We start from the raw sequence: 19,474 nt of genomic DNA, 5'->3' as shown, positions 1-19,474 counted from the left end.
TGATTTACGACAACAAAAGATACAGGCTTTATGAATATTTACATTGCATCTGACTTTGTCTCGCCTGTCTATAATCCCTGTCGCCATTACCACTTTTCACCAAGAATTGCCCTTTATTTCCTTCAATTTGTGAAGAACATTATTTTTCTTTCTACATAATACATCACCCTTAAAGGTATTATTTAACTTTGTGAGCAGTCGATTTAAAAAATTCTCAAACCAAGATGAAACATGTGTACAAGTACATGTATTAGAATTAAAAAACCCTGAAAACAACCATTATTGAGAATGAAAAGCTAAAAATACAAGGCAAACCACGATTTTGTAATTACATGTAGGCGTCTTACAGACACTTAAATACAACACACAAGTGTATGGGATGAAATTAAGATGGTGTTTCCGGTCACTTTATGTTTCACTTTTTGAAGCACTAAATAATGATTTTCGGACGCGATTATTTCTGGGCTTCATTTTTGTAACATATCACAGACACAGGTGACAAGTGTGACCTTCTAGCTCAGATTTTTTAAAAGTCAAATCAATGTTAGCCAATCACTTTAATCAGTTGTCCCTGTTATCTAGCCCTACATAGCATAACGGATCGATTGGTTCAATTTTGAAAGAGAGAGGGGATGGGAGGGGTGGGTAAAGAAATAGTATACTTTGTATAGGTGGTTTACATGTTTTGTTCTTCGTCTGGAAGACCTGTAAACGGGGGAGGGGAAAAGATAACTCACGTCGTACAGAGAGCGAAAGAAAGATAAATACCATGGTAAAACAAATCAGTCAAAATGACTAGATCAGTAGTCAGTTGGGTGCAACTGATGTGTCTAGTCACGTTTATTCTAGTCAGACACAACTCTGTTCTAGTGGAAATACGACTAGATATTAGTCAAATAGTATACCAGAACAGGTGCACCCAGCTGACTCGATTAACTTGTCATTTTTGACTGATTTTTTTTCGAGAGCACATCAAACAACTGAAAGAAGAAACATAACGCTTTCTGATGATCCATATTCTTTCTTTGATAGCTATTTAAAGAATCCTTCATTAATACCTGTAGTTTCAAAGTTTCAAACATTTAAATCATTCTTGATCGATGTACCGAATCGTGCTCGCTTAAAGTGATAAAACAAAACGAGTATGACTGCTTTTTTTTCTTTACCCACACACAAAGAAATGTTTTCAAAGAGAAAATAAGAATTTCTCCATCTCGTGAGCTCAATTGTCATAGACATTAAAAATGTATTACAACGTGTCAGAAGAGGAAGAAAAAAAATATTTGCTAGGCAATTAAACTAATTGTTGCATTCAGACATGCACCTATTCTAGTGTGCATTTCACATCCTCCTCCAATATAAAATAGGAAATAAGCAATGAAGTTTCCTCAATTCGTTTCAATCTTTGTTTAAAAAGAAGGTCGTATAATTCACTGGGTGCTAAAATCAAATGTTATTACCTCGAAGAGTACGATTAAACTTTGTTCAGTATGTTAATCAAACACACAAAATAGTTTCAAAACAGTAAGCATGATCACGTACAACTGGCAGGGCCCGTTGCAGAAAGAGTTGCAATCAAACGCAACTTGATTTTCAACCAATCAACAGCGCGCATTTTTGACTTGCGATTGATTTTTTGACTTACGTTTAAACGCAACTCTTTCTGCAACAGGCCCCTGGTCTTCAACATGAGTGTGAAAGTTAGCGAATCTACAAGTTTGCATGCAGGCATCATCTAAATGACAGTGATGACGTTATTTCATGTATTTTGTCCTGAACTGAAGTGGGTCAAAAGCTAAGTATATATTTTTCATACTATATTATTTTATCTTCCCATTTGTTTTGGATCGTTTTGAAAGGAAATGAACAATGGTATATTTTTATAGATTTTTAAGAAGATTTTAAGTACAAGTCCACCCCAACAAAAAGTTGATTTGAATAAAAAGAGAATGATCCAACAAGCATAGCACTGACGATTTCATCAAAATCGGATGTAAAATAAGAAAGTTATGACATTTTAAAGTTTCGCTGGATTTCACAAAATAGTTATATGCACATCCTGGTCGGTATTCAAATGAGGAGACTGATAACGTCATCCACTCACTATTTCTTTATTTTTTTTAATGAAAAAAATTAATTTCCCCCTCATTGTCAAGTGAAACAACGATTAATTCCTCCCGAACATGTGGAATTGGCATTGTTTAATACTATATGGTTCAGTCAAGTTGGTCCTTATTGTCAAATGTGCATGTTTACACAGTACACTGCAAAACATCCGGTGTTCATTTAACACCAGCCCGGAATCTATTATGTCCACACCAGAGAAGTGTTAAACAACACCGATTTTGGTATTAGTCTAACACCAGATTATATAACACCAATTAGTATCAAAACAGCATTGGTTTGATTCCTAACTGGTGTTGTTTCAATACTTCTCTGGTGTGGACATAATATAGATTCCGGGCTGGTGTTAAATCAACACCGGGGTTTTTGTAGTGTATTGAATAGTACCCTGCAGCTCGCGAAGCTCAAGTGGTAGTTCATTGTATTATACAGATCCACGATATAAGAATGCACGTTTACATTGATTTGTTCTTGGTCTGGGAAGCATTAGGTTTGAATTAGATATTTGCCCAAAGCACTTTTCATTAAAAATAAATTTGTCAGTAATATTCGGGCGTTAGCCTATGGAATATTTTGAAACAATAATGCGTACATGTGTCTCTTACGAAGAGACTTTAGTGTTTCCCACTTCAACATATTGTCAACGAATGAAGTTGATTTATGTTCACAAGGGTTGACTCGTAGAATAATGCTTCCCGCCGTAATCTGAAGCTTCTGAAGTTGGTCAAGAACATTTTTATTTGTACTTTGCAAAACCGTGCAATTCGGTCAGTATTAAATGAAGAGTTACGTAATCTCCAAACTTGGATGATTATGAATGATAGACTCATGATATACTCCAGTAAAACAGTACGTATGTAAAGACAAACAAAGAGTATGCTTTCTAATTGTCAATGTCGAGGGAAAAACCACTAAACAAAATCAAGTGACAAGTTTCAAATATCCTGGATTAAAATGTAGATCCTGAACTTAAATGGAATATTCATACAGAGCAACTGAACAAAAAGATTTGGATTTAGTTTTCAACACATGCTTTACACTATAAAGCGAGGAGACACCAAGAATGTTTCATTTTTTTCAAACTAAATAGTAAATAGTATATGTGCGAGAATATAATATCGACTTCGTCATTTGCATAGTGTCAGAGCCCATATAAATATAAATATTTTGCAACTTTCATTACTTCATTTCACATCATTATTTTGTAAATATTTTGAATTGTTACGCTGAACAGTTTGGTAAATTTATAATTTCTAAACATCGAACAGGATGCAAAGCTGGTGATTAAACACAGCAAGGTAAATACCCCAGTAAAATTAATTTTCAATATCAGCTTTAAAAACTAGATTAACAAAGAACTTTCTGGCATAGGCTTACCCGTTGTGGTAAAGCAGCAACAATCATTCTTATTGATTAAAATAACACCAACAAATGCTGTGTAAAATTTTCGAGGAGCGTGAATTACACGCATTACTTTTCACTTCCTATCACATTTAAGAAGCACGTTCCGCTTAACACAGTATCTCTTTATCTTTACTCCACTTTTTTTTACTGCATTAAAAGGGTTGACAAATGACCACGCCATTCGCTTACAATCTCTCTGTATACATTGTAGAATTAAACAAAAGTTGTCTATTGCTGCCGTCTTATTTAACTCGCTTTATACAAAAATGCACGTCCCTCCATGCATTAAAAACACACTGTAAATCATTAAAATTCTGACTGTCATACATGACTTGTAATTACATTAAATAACCTAATGTAAATGTAATGATTACATCATAATTGTTTATGTCACTCTATATGTATATAATGTATTTTGTGTTTTACTTTATTATTATATTACATACATTGAATTGCTATGATGTTGAGTTATTTGTTAAACTGCAGTGCGCCTTTGGAAAACAGATTTGCCTATCAGAACAGGCCTACCCTGTCGTATGAAATAAAGAAACCAATAAATAAATAATTCCTTAGAAATATAAAGAAGACAGTATGAAATGAACACCTTTAATTCTATGAAAGCATGCAAGGCATAAAAAAGGCGCCCTGAAATTCCACCTCTAAAGGAAAAAACGATTAATTATCATAATATATGCTTTAAAAGATGTGGAACATTAAATTAAGCGGTATAAACGGGTGATGTTTGTTTCTAACATCGAAGAATAGAGTTAAACCGTTTATAACCTATACCACACAGCCAATTCATTAAAGGTATACTTCAGTAACGGATACAGTCATATTGATATAGCTACATTCAGATAGCTGTTTGTTTATCATCCAATCTAACACAATTATATGTCGGAAAGACACTCATTACCAAATTTCTCAATTCAAGCTTTCACAAAGCCATACACTCTTTAAATCACGAACATAAAATGTGTAACGGAATAGTTATCTTGGTGCAATACCGCGTTTCGGTGAATTTACTCGAAAGGAAGTATTATTACCAGTATGAAAATTACCTGTGACCTTCTTTTCCAACACACTTTTTTATTTCTTTCTTTTGAATTGTGGTATTAGAACTTTCATAAAAGAAAAGTATTTCATTTTCATCTACTGAAACAGTATAGGATATAAAGATAATGTATACATTATTATAATTATAATTCTCGTTAGTGAGTAAGATTTTTTTTTAATGGAAGGATGAATGATTTTGAAGTTGATTATTTAGTGGGTGGTTATATCGGAGATTGCACAGTCACCAAACAAATACAAATTATATACTCACAAGTTGATACATTTGAAGTCTCAGACCATTTCGTAAATATTCCGCCAAAACACTCCTCTATAAAATGCAACGAGAAAAGCCCTTTTCGTAAAAGGCGCCACTAACTTCACATCTAATGCTGCTATAGCGTATAACCGGTTGTGTGACGTGCTCAATACAGATTGGCGCCAGGCATACACTGAGCGTGTGTTTATTCTGTGTGGCGTGCGTTTCGCATCGCCAACTCGTGCCGAGAAGGAAACGCCACAGCGTGTTCAGTGCAGTAGTGGACTCCCGTTTTTTCAAAGCACCGTACGGAGTGTCGCCCCAGCACGCACTGACTGCCGCATTGACCAGTTGGTGCTTTTCTAGCGGGAGGGTGATCGTGCAAAAAGTCCGCGGCTGCTACTTACAAACCTCACTACAGCTGACGTCATCACTGCCAAACCCACGTGCGACAATGTCGCGCTAGGCTTCACCTAACAGTCGCCGTATTGGGTGCTATCATTTTAAAACTCCCAAGAGTCTTTGAAACGTTACCTTGATGACGAGCGGGGTAGTCTCAGAGTCAGACGCGTTACAGTAAATCTCTGATGTAGCCTTGGGGTAGTTTCCAAAATGAGAAGTACTGGTGAGACCGTGATCATCGGGGATTGCAAAAAGGGTGAGATTTTGACGGCAAGACAGAAATCAAACTATGGTACCCAACCTCCAAGAGTAGGTCTATACATTGTAGGGTCCTTTTGTAAGGCATTTCTTACGGGAGGTCATGAAAGATAAATATTGTGGCTCAGAGGAAAAGTATCCAGACTTTGGACCACACAAAGTCTGGGGTTCGAATCATTTGACTAGGCCTTTACCTAAATTTACATTCATGAGCAGTAAATGGGTACCTGTTTGGCATGGTAGGGGAAAATCGGTGAATGCTCGAGAATTCAGTTATTTAACAGCACTACTAAGAAATATTTATTAAGCTCATTAAAATGAATTCGCTGAAGAACTACAAGATAACAACTCGAAGTCTCGAAGACACATCCTTGCCATTCTCTAAGCTTAGAGACTTGAAAACAATCTGGAGATGTAAATTAAAAAAATTGTTGGTACTTAAAACAAGAACTAAAAATTCGTTTCTTAGAAACCAACCATTTGCAAAACAAGATTGACGTAAGTATTCGGTATTCTAAACAAGGGAAGCACATACTCATATTTGACACTTCAACCAAAAACAGGTCTAGAGTGAAGACTAGACTCCAAACAGCAAAGACTCGTGTCAAATGGGACAGTCAGCCACAGTACATAGTGAATCTAGTCTCACTACTTCAGACTCTGCATTATACACTATGCGAATTGCAAAAACCAAGGGTCTTTGTCTGCAGACTAGGTAATGTTCACCATTGGAGTGAAATTAGAAACCATTATGTTGAAAGCAATTTTTTTCGAAAACTTAATATTATTAAGGGAGCATTATATAACACAAACATCCATACACTGTAAAAACTGTGGTGTTAAAACTGACACCAGTTGGTGTTAATAGAGGACCACACCCTGATGTGTTAAAATTACACCCTAGAGATTGAACATGACACCAAAGAGTGTAAATGTAACAACCAAAGGTGTTGTAATAACACCTATAGGTGTTAAACTGACACTCAATTTAACACCGGTGTAAAATAACTGGTGCGGTCCTCTATGTACACCGCTTAACACCATAGTTTTTGCTGTGTAAAAAGTAATAAGATGGCGTTATGTTCCAACCAAACGGATTCGGGACAAGGAATAGAATATCTTGATTATATTATAACTTCTCATCCCCTGAGACCAATGGGTATTTCATTCATGTAAACAGAGAACATGAAGAACATAGTGACTAATGTATCACGAATGGAGTAGATGAAAACGGAATGCATCAATGCAAGCAGCTGTACAGAGCTTTCGAGCAGCAGCTAGTTTACATGGTGCACTGGAATAATCAATGCACTTTAAACTAAATATAATTTTTCTGGACTACCAAAAGAAGATAAAAAATTACAATCTACAATGTGTTCCCCTTTTCGAACTCCTTCAGAATGTTGAGGGCGGTGGCTTTACTCTTGTTAATGTGCATTTTCACTACTTTAGTTTTATATTGACAGCCTATAGATGGAAAGCTTCTTATATCTAGATAGCTAGAAACCGAAATAAAAAAGATTGCGAAATTGGGGAAATGAAAAAGACAATTAAAAAAAAATGGATAGGTTGGGGTATGTTACATGACTTCCTCCACATGGAAACAGAACGATATTGGGGAAATATGAACCAACCCCAAAACATCGTGTTTATTTATGACCTAGTATTTGTATAGGGAAACCAGGTCTATCATTTTTCTTCTATTATTGGCCAGTGTAATTCACTCTCGAGAAGCTGCAACAGATCTTTATAAATTCCGGGAGCTAGCAAAGCAATCATTCTTTTCGACTTTTTCGCAAAGACCCCCAAATATTTGGAGATATTGAACGGAAAGCTAATAAGGATGCACTTTTGACAAAACGCCGACCTCAAAATCCCAAATAAGAAACCTTAACGAATTGCGCATGGGAATGAAAGGACGGAGAAAGCGCGGCGAGTGTGTTTGGAGAACTTAGGCACAGATAAATTCAAGTTTCCAATATTTGCCGAGTAGGTTTATATCATTTATCATATTTAAAGGAATATCCAATAACATGAACTGAATATTCAACTTCGGGGGATGTTTAGTTAAACTTCAATTTCTCATACTTTGGTTGGTCTAGCCTCTTGACTTGTTGCCATAAACAACTCCTTATAATGTATCTTTTTTTCAGTCAAATAGATTCAATTCGCATATCAAACATTAGTTGAATGCATTGTCATTCCAAATTTTATATATTTTAATTAACGACAAAATAATAATACAACAAGTGGAATGCCTCTGGCCGTCTCACCTGCATCACGCGATTCAATATAGCAGCAGTGCTGATTTTGAAAACTACTATAACTCGCACAAGATGTTCAGTGATACTTGGTTACTCTTATTTCCACGTTTTATGAACTAGACCAATACACTTATAGAGATATGATGGCAATTCAACAAATACCCCCAACGTGGCCAAAGTTCTTTGACCTTACATGACCTTTGACCTTGATCATGTGACCTGAAACTCGCACAGGATGTTCAGTGATACTTGATTACTATTATGTCCAAGTTTTATGAACTAGACCAACACACTTTCAAATTTATGGCTGTAATTCAACAAATACCCCAATTTGGCCAAAGTTCATTGACCCTAAATGACCTTTGACCTTGATCATGTGACCTGAAACTTGCACAGGATGTTCAGTAATACTTGATTACTATTAAGTCCAAGTTTCATGAATCAGATCCATAAACTTTCAAAGTTATGATGGTAATTCAACAGATACCCCCAATTCGGCCAAAGTTCATTGACCCTAAATGACCTTTGACCTTGGTCATGTGATGTGAAACTCATGCAGGATGTTCAGTGATACTTGATTAACCTTATGTATAAGTTTCATGAACTAGGTCCATATATTTTCTAAGTTATGATGACATTTCAAAAACTTAACCTTAGGTTAAGATTTTGATGTTGATTCCCCCAACATGGTCTAAGTTCATTGACCCTAAATGACCTTTGACCTTGGTCATGTGACATGAAACTCAGGCAGGATGTTCAGTAATACTTGATTAACCTTATGGCCAAGTTTCATGAACTAGGTCCATATACTTTCTAAGTTATGCTGTCATTTCAAAAACTTAACCTCAGGTTAAGATTTGGTGTTGACGCCGCCGTCGCCGTCGCCGCCGCCGCCGCCGCCGCCGTCGGAAAAGCGGCGCCTATAGTCTCACTCTGCTATGCAGGTGAGACAAAAAGGGGTTCCAAATAAAAATATAATATAAGAGAACTGAAAATAAATCACGAATTCTACCAATCATAATTATATACCTTATTGAAAATCAAAATAAAGACTAGCAGAGGGTGATAATTGGAACATAATGTAAAATAAAACAAGAAAATGGATGAGAAATGAATTAAATTTGGATTACTTTCAAATTCAAAGGGGGTACCACTTTAAAAAAAATCTTGATTGCACGCAATGGCCATGCACTGCCTAATCAAAAGACAGTACTCAAGTGTTTTCTAATTTTGTCAAATTACGTCCCTTGTGACCTTTTCACCTAATATGACCCAAAAATCTAATTTCCACTACAAATGAGTCAAGTTTGATGTTGATCCTCAGAAGTTGTTTGTTAATCCCGAGAAGATACATTTTTTAGATACTTTTTACCTCATTCATATATCAAGTTTGACTTTATGCACTCAAACGGTTGTGCAGATATTGCAGAATAATTGATATTTTCAGGTATTGACTCCAACGACCTCTGACCGACCTTTGACTGTTTACCTTGTGATCAGAGAATTGTAATTCCCCTATTTTCTGGGCCTTATCATCAGCCAAGTTTGAATTGAACTACACTCTACATTCCAAGGATTTAAAATAAATCCAGATAGTGACCAGCCGAATATTAGATTTAGATTTAAAACTTGTTGATTTAAATATATATCTAAAAAGATTTGAATTTAAATCTTTTGAGATTTAAAAGTTAATCCTTACGATTTAAAATAAATTCAAATTCGGCTGGTCACTATTCACAGCCGATCTGGATTTATTTCAAATCCTTGGAATTTTAGAGGGTATTGTCAAATGCCCGTCAAGATAAAGAACAACAAAGAAGTGCTCTATGAATGTATATTCCCTTCTTTCTTATGATGTGCGTAGTTATAGTTTTGTTTATATCTTACTTTAACTATTATGTTCTATCATAATATGTATGTATATTTTTCTCACGTTAACTTTACTGTGTATAATAAGATATTTTTTGATTGTTTTTTAATATGCAGGACCCCAAGGGATAGCAATTTTTATGTTGATTGGGCATGCTGTTTAAATATTGTTAATGAATGAATAAATAAATAAATAAGTTTATTCCTTCGACTCTGGTTCTGGACAAACGACACATTTGCAATTTTTCATCAGCTCTACAACTTAAGACGATATACTACTGTTCCGGTTCTCAAATTTTCGACAAAGACTAGTCATTTCTTTGTCATTTTCAAAATACACTAACTCTGTTCTTGAATCCTGAGCAAAAACTCCTTCGTGAGCGGGGGGGGGGGGGGGGGCGGACGGATGGAATACTCGGAAACATAACGCCTCCAGCAACCAACCATCTTAGGTGAGCGGGGCATTGACAGAAAGCCGACATCATGTGAAATAATAGACGGATATAGAGGACAAACATCTCAAGAACAAGAAATTAAAAAAAAAATCGTGAAACGGAACACAGCATGTTCTGAATACTGCCCATCAGAAATGATGAAAAATTGCCAAGGTGATATATATTTGTTTCTACCTCGGAAATAAACACCTTTCCTGTTTTTCCTCATCAGGCAACCTTAGGAAAACATATAAGAAAGGAAATGAAAAAACACACCCCCGAAGCACAATATTATTTGTTTTCGACGATGACAGTTATGAACGGGGATGAAAAAACAATCTACAAGGTCAAAACGATATCCGATTACATGTCACTAAGAAATGAGGTTTTTACTCAGAAATTTTGTTCATGTTACTTGAAGTACTTATCACAGGAGTGTAATAAAATTCATAGAACTGTTATCATAAACTTATAACATAGTTTAGAACCAGAAAGTAAACAGATAATGGTGGTTCAGTAATATTATGGAAAAGACAACAATGATAGTAAAAATAAACCACGTCTTATAACGTTCTAACATGACCTCCTTCTTTCATTTCATAAGTCGTTGAATTATTTCTTGCATTGAATTCATTTGTTCATTCACTCATCCATCATGCTTATGAACCTTCACGTATTCCTTTCGATAATAGCACTGAAATTTTACAATTTTATTTCAAGGGATGGTCCGGAAATAATGGCTCCTGTGAATGGGGTCGGGAGGCAAATTCAGCAATGGTTTATTCACCTCATAAATGGGTGTTTTGTTCTGATTTACCAATTCACACTAATTGCTATATCATCAGGAGTTTATAATCACCCAACTCGCAAATCTCATGAAATTGAAATATGGGAAATTGAAAGAAAAAACATAAACGGGCCCCGTAACACAAAGCTGAGCAATGATCGTAGAACATTTTTCTACGATTGATTGCACTGACTACAATGTACAATCAATCGTAAAAGTCAAGCGTACGATCGATCGCTAACCTTTGTGTTACGGGTCCCAGAAAAGGAAATGCAGATCAAAACAAGACCGGTGATGCAAGAAGCCAGAATTGATGAAATTGTGTTCAATTTCTTCAAACGCCTAGCTTGGGTTGAGAAAAGCCCGGTCGCAAACGTCCCAAGTGACGCATAATAATTATAGACAAATATAGGTAGGAAGGAATAATTGAAGGAATAATAAGCATGGATGTTGCTGTACTATTAATGCAACTAAAAAGGAATAAATTTCAACAAAAAAAAATCAGAGGAAAACAGGTACATGTAAGATGAATGCTATTACAAACTTTTTTTAATTTTATTACATGAAATTAGGTTTATTCAAAAATCTTCTACCAAGAAATAAAATTGGATTGACAACTGATTAAGTGCATTAATTATTTCTTGCTGCAACTTATTTTATAATAATGGAGACATCATTTACACATTCATGGAAAATATTGAGAATTATGATTTCATGTAATAACATAAGAAAAGGGAAAGTGGGGACGTGACACCATCAGCCCACCTGATGAATATTCATGAAGACATGCCTAGAACTGTTTCACCGGAATAATGCAAATCTTTAAAATTCAATAACTTCGTTATTTTTCATCCGATTTTGATAAAATGTTCATCATTTTGCCCTGTGAATTCTAATCTATTTAGTTAGCTATACAAATTTTCAGCCCTGAGCATCCCTTTTAAGTTTGGTGACATAGAATGAATGAGATAGGAGGTGGATGTAATATCTAGAAATATAGGAGCAGTAGGCTTATAAAATGTCGCTTCGGTTTTCATAACGGATTAGAGAGAAAAAAGGCGATACGTACCTATATTGTACAAATTGCAAAAATGAAATGGCATCTTCTCTAAATATCACAAGTTAAATGGCGAGAAGCAACTGCAGAATTGTGCATCCCGAATGACAATCTGTCAAAACTGATCACTTTCTCGTTATATCAAAGCTCAAAATTGTTCTCCAAAACTACGCGAACGACGTTGCTCGAAAACGCGTATTAACGCAATTATGATCGTTGTTGACGCTGTTGAGAGAGAATCTGAAATAAACAACTCGATGCAGGTAAAATGGTTGAAATTACACGTCACCGGTAGAATCAATATTCGGCGCTCACTATCGTCGGCCACAACACCACAGGTGTCAGTACCCAACATGACAGGAAAAAAATATGAGAATGTGAATATCAAACAAGCGGTCGTGTCAATATGGTGATGAAACATTGTGGAAGTGTCATATTTAAAATACTACCAGGACTTTTAACAAATTCGTCATATGGTTCGTTTGAAGGAGTTTGTGTACATCTGAACTTAGCCAACCGTGAAATTGAAAACAATAGCGGATATCCTACCACTTAGTGTAAAGTGATACGACATTCGGGGTGATACGCAATAAACGATTAGATTGCAGGATTCGTGCTTTCAGTCATGCAGTTATTATTTATTTACAAGAGTTGAATATCACAATTTCATCTTGTTTTTCAACAGGTATATCACCATTCTGTCTGATATGATATATTATCCTGAATTAAATGTCATTCTGAGAATTTCATCAACGTTCTATCTTATAAGATGCTGGTAAATCGCTCACGAGACTAAACCGATTTAAGCAATTTCGCCTTTCGGGCCATCAATTTTTTTTTGAACTATCAACAAAATTGGATCAAGAGCTTAATACTACTCCCTAAACATGTCAAATGCTTTTTCACATTTTGAAAAGAAGTATTTAGGGACCACTACAAACGTAATTCCATTTACATCTTAAAGGCAGACACTTCGAACTTCAACTACATCATTTGCTAAAATTGTCTGTCTTAAATGGAAACTGAACAAACATGTATTAGTAATCATGGTAATACTGGCATAATGAAGCGAACGAAAAAATTGAGTGGCATGATACAGTGCATCATTTATGGAAAAAAATATGAGGGAGCAAAGTGTGAGAGCCCCAAATCGATAAATCAAAACCGACTTCGTTATAAACTGAAGTCGACCGGATATTGGGCGAATTTGAGAAAAGTTATGACTTAAAAAAAGTGTACAACAATGATTATACCAAAGATATCTTTTTGCAAAATTAAAGAAAGAACGAGAACCAACGAATCTTCATGCAAGTAAGAACTCCTAACGCGCAAATCGTTCACGCAGTCCAGTGTTGTCGAATGACCAATGACTGCGTACAAACGGATTAGCGCCGATAATTAATGAGGACCAATATTTGCTCTTTTCCGTGGAGGCTTAACATGGCATTTGTTTACAAAATAATTCAAATTTATGGAGAGTACCGCGGGTAGCCGTAGAATGCCAACCACGCGAGGATCAAGGCGGTCGACACCAGCTGTGGGCCATGAAGAAGACCTCCTGAAATAGGATACTTGTCAAGAACCCTAACAAGGGAATTAAAGCATTTACTCCCCTTTTATGTTTTATATGAAAAGACTAAATTCATGGCAGGTTTATTACGATGACGTCGTGAAAATTTCAAAGAAAATTAGGTGCGTGGGTGAGAATTTAATGTTGGAGATGAATAGGTTTATCATCACAAACTAAATGAGGTTCATGTTTACTTTCAAATTGTTTTTATTTCATTTTAATTTATTTGGTCATTAAAGAGAAAGTTTTCCCCCTAGAAACCTTTATTCTTGAACAAAACTGAATAGTACTTTTATTAGTTTTAGAACCATAAATATATTACAATATATATATATATCAACCCCTTATTTAATAATAAAGAAAAATCCAGGGGTCCGTTTCATAAAACTTGTTACAATAACAAATTTGCAATAACAGTTAAAAGCTACTCTAATCTGGTGTTAGCCTAAAGCCGAAGTGGTGCTGTTTCAACACCTCTCTGGTGTTTCCGATATCCATGTTGATACCGAGCTGGTGTAAAAATTAACACCGGTATTTTTGCAGTGTAACGGGAAACGACTCCAAGCAATCCCGAGTGGAAGCGCCGTGGCGTAGCGGTTCTGACTCTCGCCTTGTAATCAGAGGGTCGTGTGTTCGAATCCCACCATGGCCTAGCGCCCTTTGGCAAGGCGTCAGTCCATACTTTGCCACTCTCACCCAGGTGCTAATTGGGTACCGGTAGGAAACAACCGTCATTGTGGTTGGTTTAGCAAGTTTGCGCCTAACAGGCTGCTTGGAATGCTTTGAATCCAGTGACCGGGTAATAATAATTGTGAAGCGCTTTAAACAGTCGTAGATTGATAAAGCGCGATATAAATGCCAATTATTATTATTATTATTAGATCAACAGGCGAAGCTTACTTATTTTAGCGCACATTACGCGCACTTTTGTCGCATAAAATACAGATGTTGAACTTTGCCATTCTTTGGCATTCGAGGATTTTGCTATACGAAATTCCAATGCTTCGTGAAACCGACTTCTTATTTGACTTGACAAACAACTTAACTGTATGAATCCAAACAAGGTGGCTAGTAGATACGTTTTTATTTCTTATTTTTATATTTATTTCTAATGAGACCACTTAGGTAAAAACAACCGAATATGATGGCGTGACTAAGTAACGTGCATAATTATGAAGGTCACAATTCAAAGAATCCTTACAATCTGATTTTTAGGCCAGGTTTTAATAGTAAATATGCATTTGTACAATGATTCTAAAACGCAGATCATGGACTGTAATATCGTTTTATGATATCGATTTCTTATCTGTAAAAAATTTATATCGACAATGCAGATTTAGTACCTTCCCTCGATTATGTTGCAAGTGTTCCTTTTAAATTGTCTTTAAACACTTTTATTTATATTGCATCGTGAAACCTCCGATCCGATTCCTTATTTTACCAATGAGGCTTGTGGTTTGACACCATGAAATAATAATAATAAAAACGAATATATCGGGAACAGCTTAATTCCACACATTTTGGTTCCACGTCATTTAGGATCGCATTTTCGCAGACCAACGGGAAACGTGACTGTCGAACTTTTTAACTTCAGGCGAGGCCAAACTGGATCACTATTTTTGAAAAATTAATGAACGTCGACATTTTATTTCCAACATTTCTCTGAAAATCATATACTGTCGAAACTTTCAAACACGTGATCCGTTCCGCTCGCAACAAATCATTCCGACCCATCCTCTGCGGACGTTGGAAACATTTTCGCCTGGTTGCCTGGCGATGATAGATGGTCCCTCATGTCCACTTTTCATGCTTTTCCGTATGTGCCATAAAGAATCCTCACAATCCGTGTCGAGGTTGGGCCTTCTATAAACCGAACAATGCGTTCACGTGAGGGGCCGAGTAATATGGGGGGTTTGTTTAACGTGGGTGGGATATAAGTATACTAAAGCGTATATAGAATACAGGAAACGAGCAAACAAACGTAGAATTCATTTCTATAATAATTTTTAGGTAAGTAATAACATTACAAAAAGGAAAGTGGGGACAAGACATTACGAGCCCGCGAATTGCATATTCATTGATGACGACTTGCGTAAACCTGGGGAACGTTTCATCAATATTTTCGTCTGACAAGTTGTCAGATCTGCCAACTTTCCTTGATTTTGATTGGCTTACAAGCACTGTTACTATGGTAACTGTCGGATAAAATATGGCTTGTCGGATAAAACGTCCGACAAGTCCTTTCATGAAACGCTCCCCTGTTGTAATAAACTACATACACTTTCAATTCAATAATTTTGTCATTTGTTATCAAGCTTTGATGAAATTTTCAGCGTTTTGCTCGGTAAATTCTACATTATTTATTTAGGTATGATTACTTTCGGCCCAAAGCACCCTTTTTAGATAAATTTGTACTTATTTTCGTTATGATTTCCTATTTTGACAGTGCTCTTGCAGTCCCGTGTTATCACAGTCTCTCACCATACCTTCTCATGTTCTAACCACATCAGCTCCTTAATCATTCAACACAAGACTGAAAATTTGCGTATTTCATGTGACAGTGGATTACGTAATAATGAGACGAATAACGTTAGGCGTTGACATAGACAGAAGCAGAACGACGCACTGTTACTATGATCATAGTAAGCCTTTTTTTTCCCCTTTAAGTGCAACGTCTTCATGAAAACCCCCTATATTCTTTAGTTCAACTGAAACATACAAAGGCTTCATTAAACAATTATTCTGTATTAGTATAAGAACTTTATACTGCACACAAATCTGCCAAACACATCCTATACGCATTAATATTATCCAACAATTTTCCTAATCTAAAAAAAAATGAATCATGCGTAATACTTGAAGGCAACTTAATTTACTTGTTACGATATGAAAGTACAAAATCTGACTAGGTTCTTGCAAGCTCTTCATTCCAAACGTTACAAAGAGCAAAAAAATGATGGGGGGAATTAATATCGAAAACACTTTGATTAAAAATCATTTAGAAGCAGAACTTTTTATTATTTGAATGATCAGAAATCATTTAGAAGTAGAACTTGTTATTTTGAATGAAGAATTAAATACGTTCCATGGATCATCCAATGTAGTCTGCAGTTACAGACCCTGATTGAAACTTCGATCAACAAGTGGGTCTCCATGCAAAGACTAGCACATTTAGAACTTGCAGAGGGCCCTCAGTACACAAGGCATTATAGGCTGCGCATTCAGACCCTGAACTCGAGGGAAGGGTTTACACAGCAGACTAGCTCCAATACTTATGAACCCCAATAGCCCCCTGTCCTGGAAATATTCATCAACAATGAACTTGTTTCACTTGCATTCTAAACTTACGGGGCACTGAACATACACAGTAAAAACGATGTTTAAAGTTCCATACAACGCTGCTTACAGTAGTTGCTTAACAATTTAAACAACCATGCTCAATTTATTGATAATTGAAATTAATATTGAAACTTAAACTTTGTTTACGATTTTAAACACTTGTTTAAACTGTTTAAACAACTAGTGTAAGGTTCATTGAGTAAACGGCATTGTACAAAAAAATAAACAGCGTCTTTACTGTGTACGTGGCCCATGGCAACTCTCCTTTCCTTTAACTTTGTGAGAACTGAGAAGCTGATCTAAAAAATTATCATATTAGGATGACATTTTTTTTTCGTCCGACAAGTTGTCAGATCTGACAACTTTATTTGATTTTGATTGGCTAAGAAGCATTGTTACTATGGCAACTTTCGGATAAAATGGGGCATGTCATGTCGGATAAAACGTCTGACAGGTCCTTCCACGAAACGCTCTCTATGGTCCTGCAACAACAACAAAAGTCTGCGATGGAATTAAAAGAACAGTTCTCATTAGGGCCGTCTGCACCATCCTGAGTTTTCAAATTAGCGCGTTATTTCTGATCCGGCAAATTATCCCGATCTGAACAATCTCAAGATTATTTGCAATGGAGACGCAATTATCGCGCTAGTTCGTAGGATTAATCTCGAGATTGCAATCCCAAGTGAACTTGGGATTATTTGCAAAATAGCGCGCTATTTTACGAATTATCGCGCTAATTGGTAGGTGCAGACACACTCGGGATTATTTATTCACGGCGTCAGACCATAATGCATCGATGCCTCGCTCGAGCAGGAATTGCTCTTCTTGCAATGGTGGAGACGCGGTTTCTTGAATCTCGAGATTAATCACGAAGAGGGCCGATCGGGCTAAAATCTCGAGATTGAGCAAACTCGGGATGGTGCAGCACCGCCTATTGGTTCCAGGTCGAAAGTGTCCCATACAATGATCTGGATTGATCATTGTCATTAGTGAGTGGATTCAAAGCTTTATGCTTCAAAGCCCTACTTAATATGTTTCAGTAATAGGGCACAGGACAGGTCAGTCACTTTGACCACAACTTCTGCAGTCTTTGCACCGTAAAACGCCGTTTATTATTTTTTTATGAAACATGGTTTACTGTATGAAACTTACAGCAGTTGTTTAAACATTTTACACAATTTTTTAAAATCTTAAGCAACAAAGTTTTATTTTTGCTTCTTAATTTTCAAAGGTTCTTGAATAAACAGCGTTGTATGAAATTTTAAAGAGTTTTTACTATGTACACATCTAACGAAGATAACAGTTGTGAGTAGGGCCTAGTTGTGAGACCATTTCAATCCCGTTCTCTCTCTACCCCCCCCCCCCCCCCTCTCTCTCTCTCTTCTTCCGATTTTGTATGTTTATTTTTTTAATGTGTTTGTGTCGATGTTTATTATAGCTGTCTATGTGCTGGCTTTTCCTTCCAGTGTATCTAATCGAATGTGCAGATCAATGAGATACGCTAACCCGATTTAAAAAAAAAATCAAAACCGATGTCACCATATACCATTTCATGAAATTGCACCAATCGTAAACCTCGGCGCTTGCCATGACCTACACGTGAGCCTCGACGAATTCAATTCATGGGCAAAAAAAACACCACACCAACATTCAGCGAGTTCTTATATTATCATCGCCGGAGCGAATGTTCGATCACCTGCTGTGGATGTCAGGGAAAACTTTCATTGGAATTTACCACCTCTACCGGTCGTGATGGAGAATTTTATGAAAACGACCGTGACTTTTTTTTCAAGAGTAAAATCATAAATGGAATGGTCCAAATGGTCTGCATTGTTAAACGCCCCCGTATGTATCCCCCTGGTGGAAGAATTATCTTCTGAAGCCCGTAGAGCATCTCTATAGTTTGCGAGAGTCCATTGTCCGACCTTTGCTGTGAGTAGCCGAAGAATCAAGTCCTTTAAGAGATGCTATTGGCTCATATTAATCGCAACTGTGGAAAGCCAGCTGTCCCATAATCCACAAACTAGAAGATATTTCGTAACTTTGAAAAAATGTTTTAAATAAAATGATATATCAATCCAATATCAGCCCATTATAATTTAACCATGAAAGAACAAATGAAAGGCCATTAAAAGTAATATAAACGCTCGAAGAAATCCTCACTCCCCCTCCCCATCCTTTTTTATTGGGGGTAAAATAGAATTTGAAATGTAGGATGTAATGACACCCAATTTGATTATCAAGAATGTATGTATGTGACGAAATATAAGAATTATTCTCTTACTTGGACGGGTGATATAGGAGTGGTTCCAGCCGTTTTTAATGGAAGTCTGTTATCATCCCTGAAGTCTTTGGTGTGTGGCCTACGATACAAACGCCTGGAATGGAAGACAACGATTTGCAGATTCGATGAGGTAGACTCTTCATCAACTCTCTGTGATCTGTAATCGTTATGAGGGAAATGATGGATATCATGAGTGGTGGTTAAATAGAAAATAACAATAATTACGTTTTTTTTTGTACCAAAGGGTAGTCACTTAAGTTTCAAAACTGCTCTCCCAGGGTAGTCTGCAGGCACAGACCCTTCGCAATTCGCATAGTTCATAATGCAGAGTCTGAAGTAGCGAGACTAGATTGACTATGTACTGTGGCTG

The 19,474-nt window shown here is 36.4% G+C and overlaps 1 protein-coding gene across 2 annotated transcripts in view; it reads right to left on the bottom strand.

The window, feature by feature from the left end:
* LOC129266169 (ETS translocation variant 3-like) overlaps positions 1-19,262 on the bottom strand; it is a 37,804-nt gene extending 18,542 nt beyond the window's left edge. For both annotated transcript variants that reach the window (XM_054904014.2, XM_054904015.2), the window contains exon 1: positions 19,105-19,262. The gene's annotated coding sequence lies outside the window, so the exon portion shown is untranslated. The remainder of the gene's footprint in view (positions 1-19,104) is intronic.
* Between the last annotated feature and the right edge of the window lie 212 nt (positions 19,263-19,474).

Source organism: Lytechinus pictus, chromosome 8 (genome assembly GCF_037042905.1).
Source record: "Lytechinus pictus isolate F3 Inbred chromosome 8, Lp3.0, whole genome shotgun sequence".
NCBI lineage: Eukaryota > Metazoa > Echinodermata > Echinoidea > Temnopleuroida > Toxopneustidae > Lytechinus > Lytechinus pictus.
Note: the sequence above shows the minus strand (reverse complement) of the source record. Positions and strands in the feature narration are given on the sequence as shown.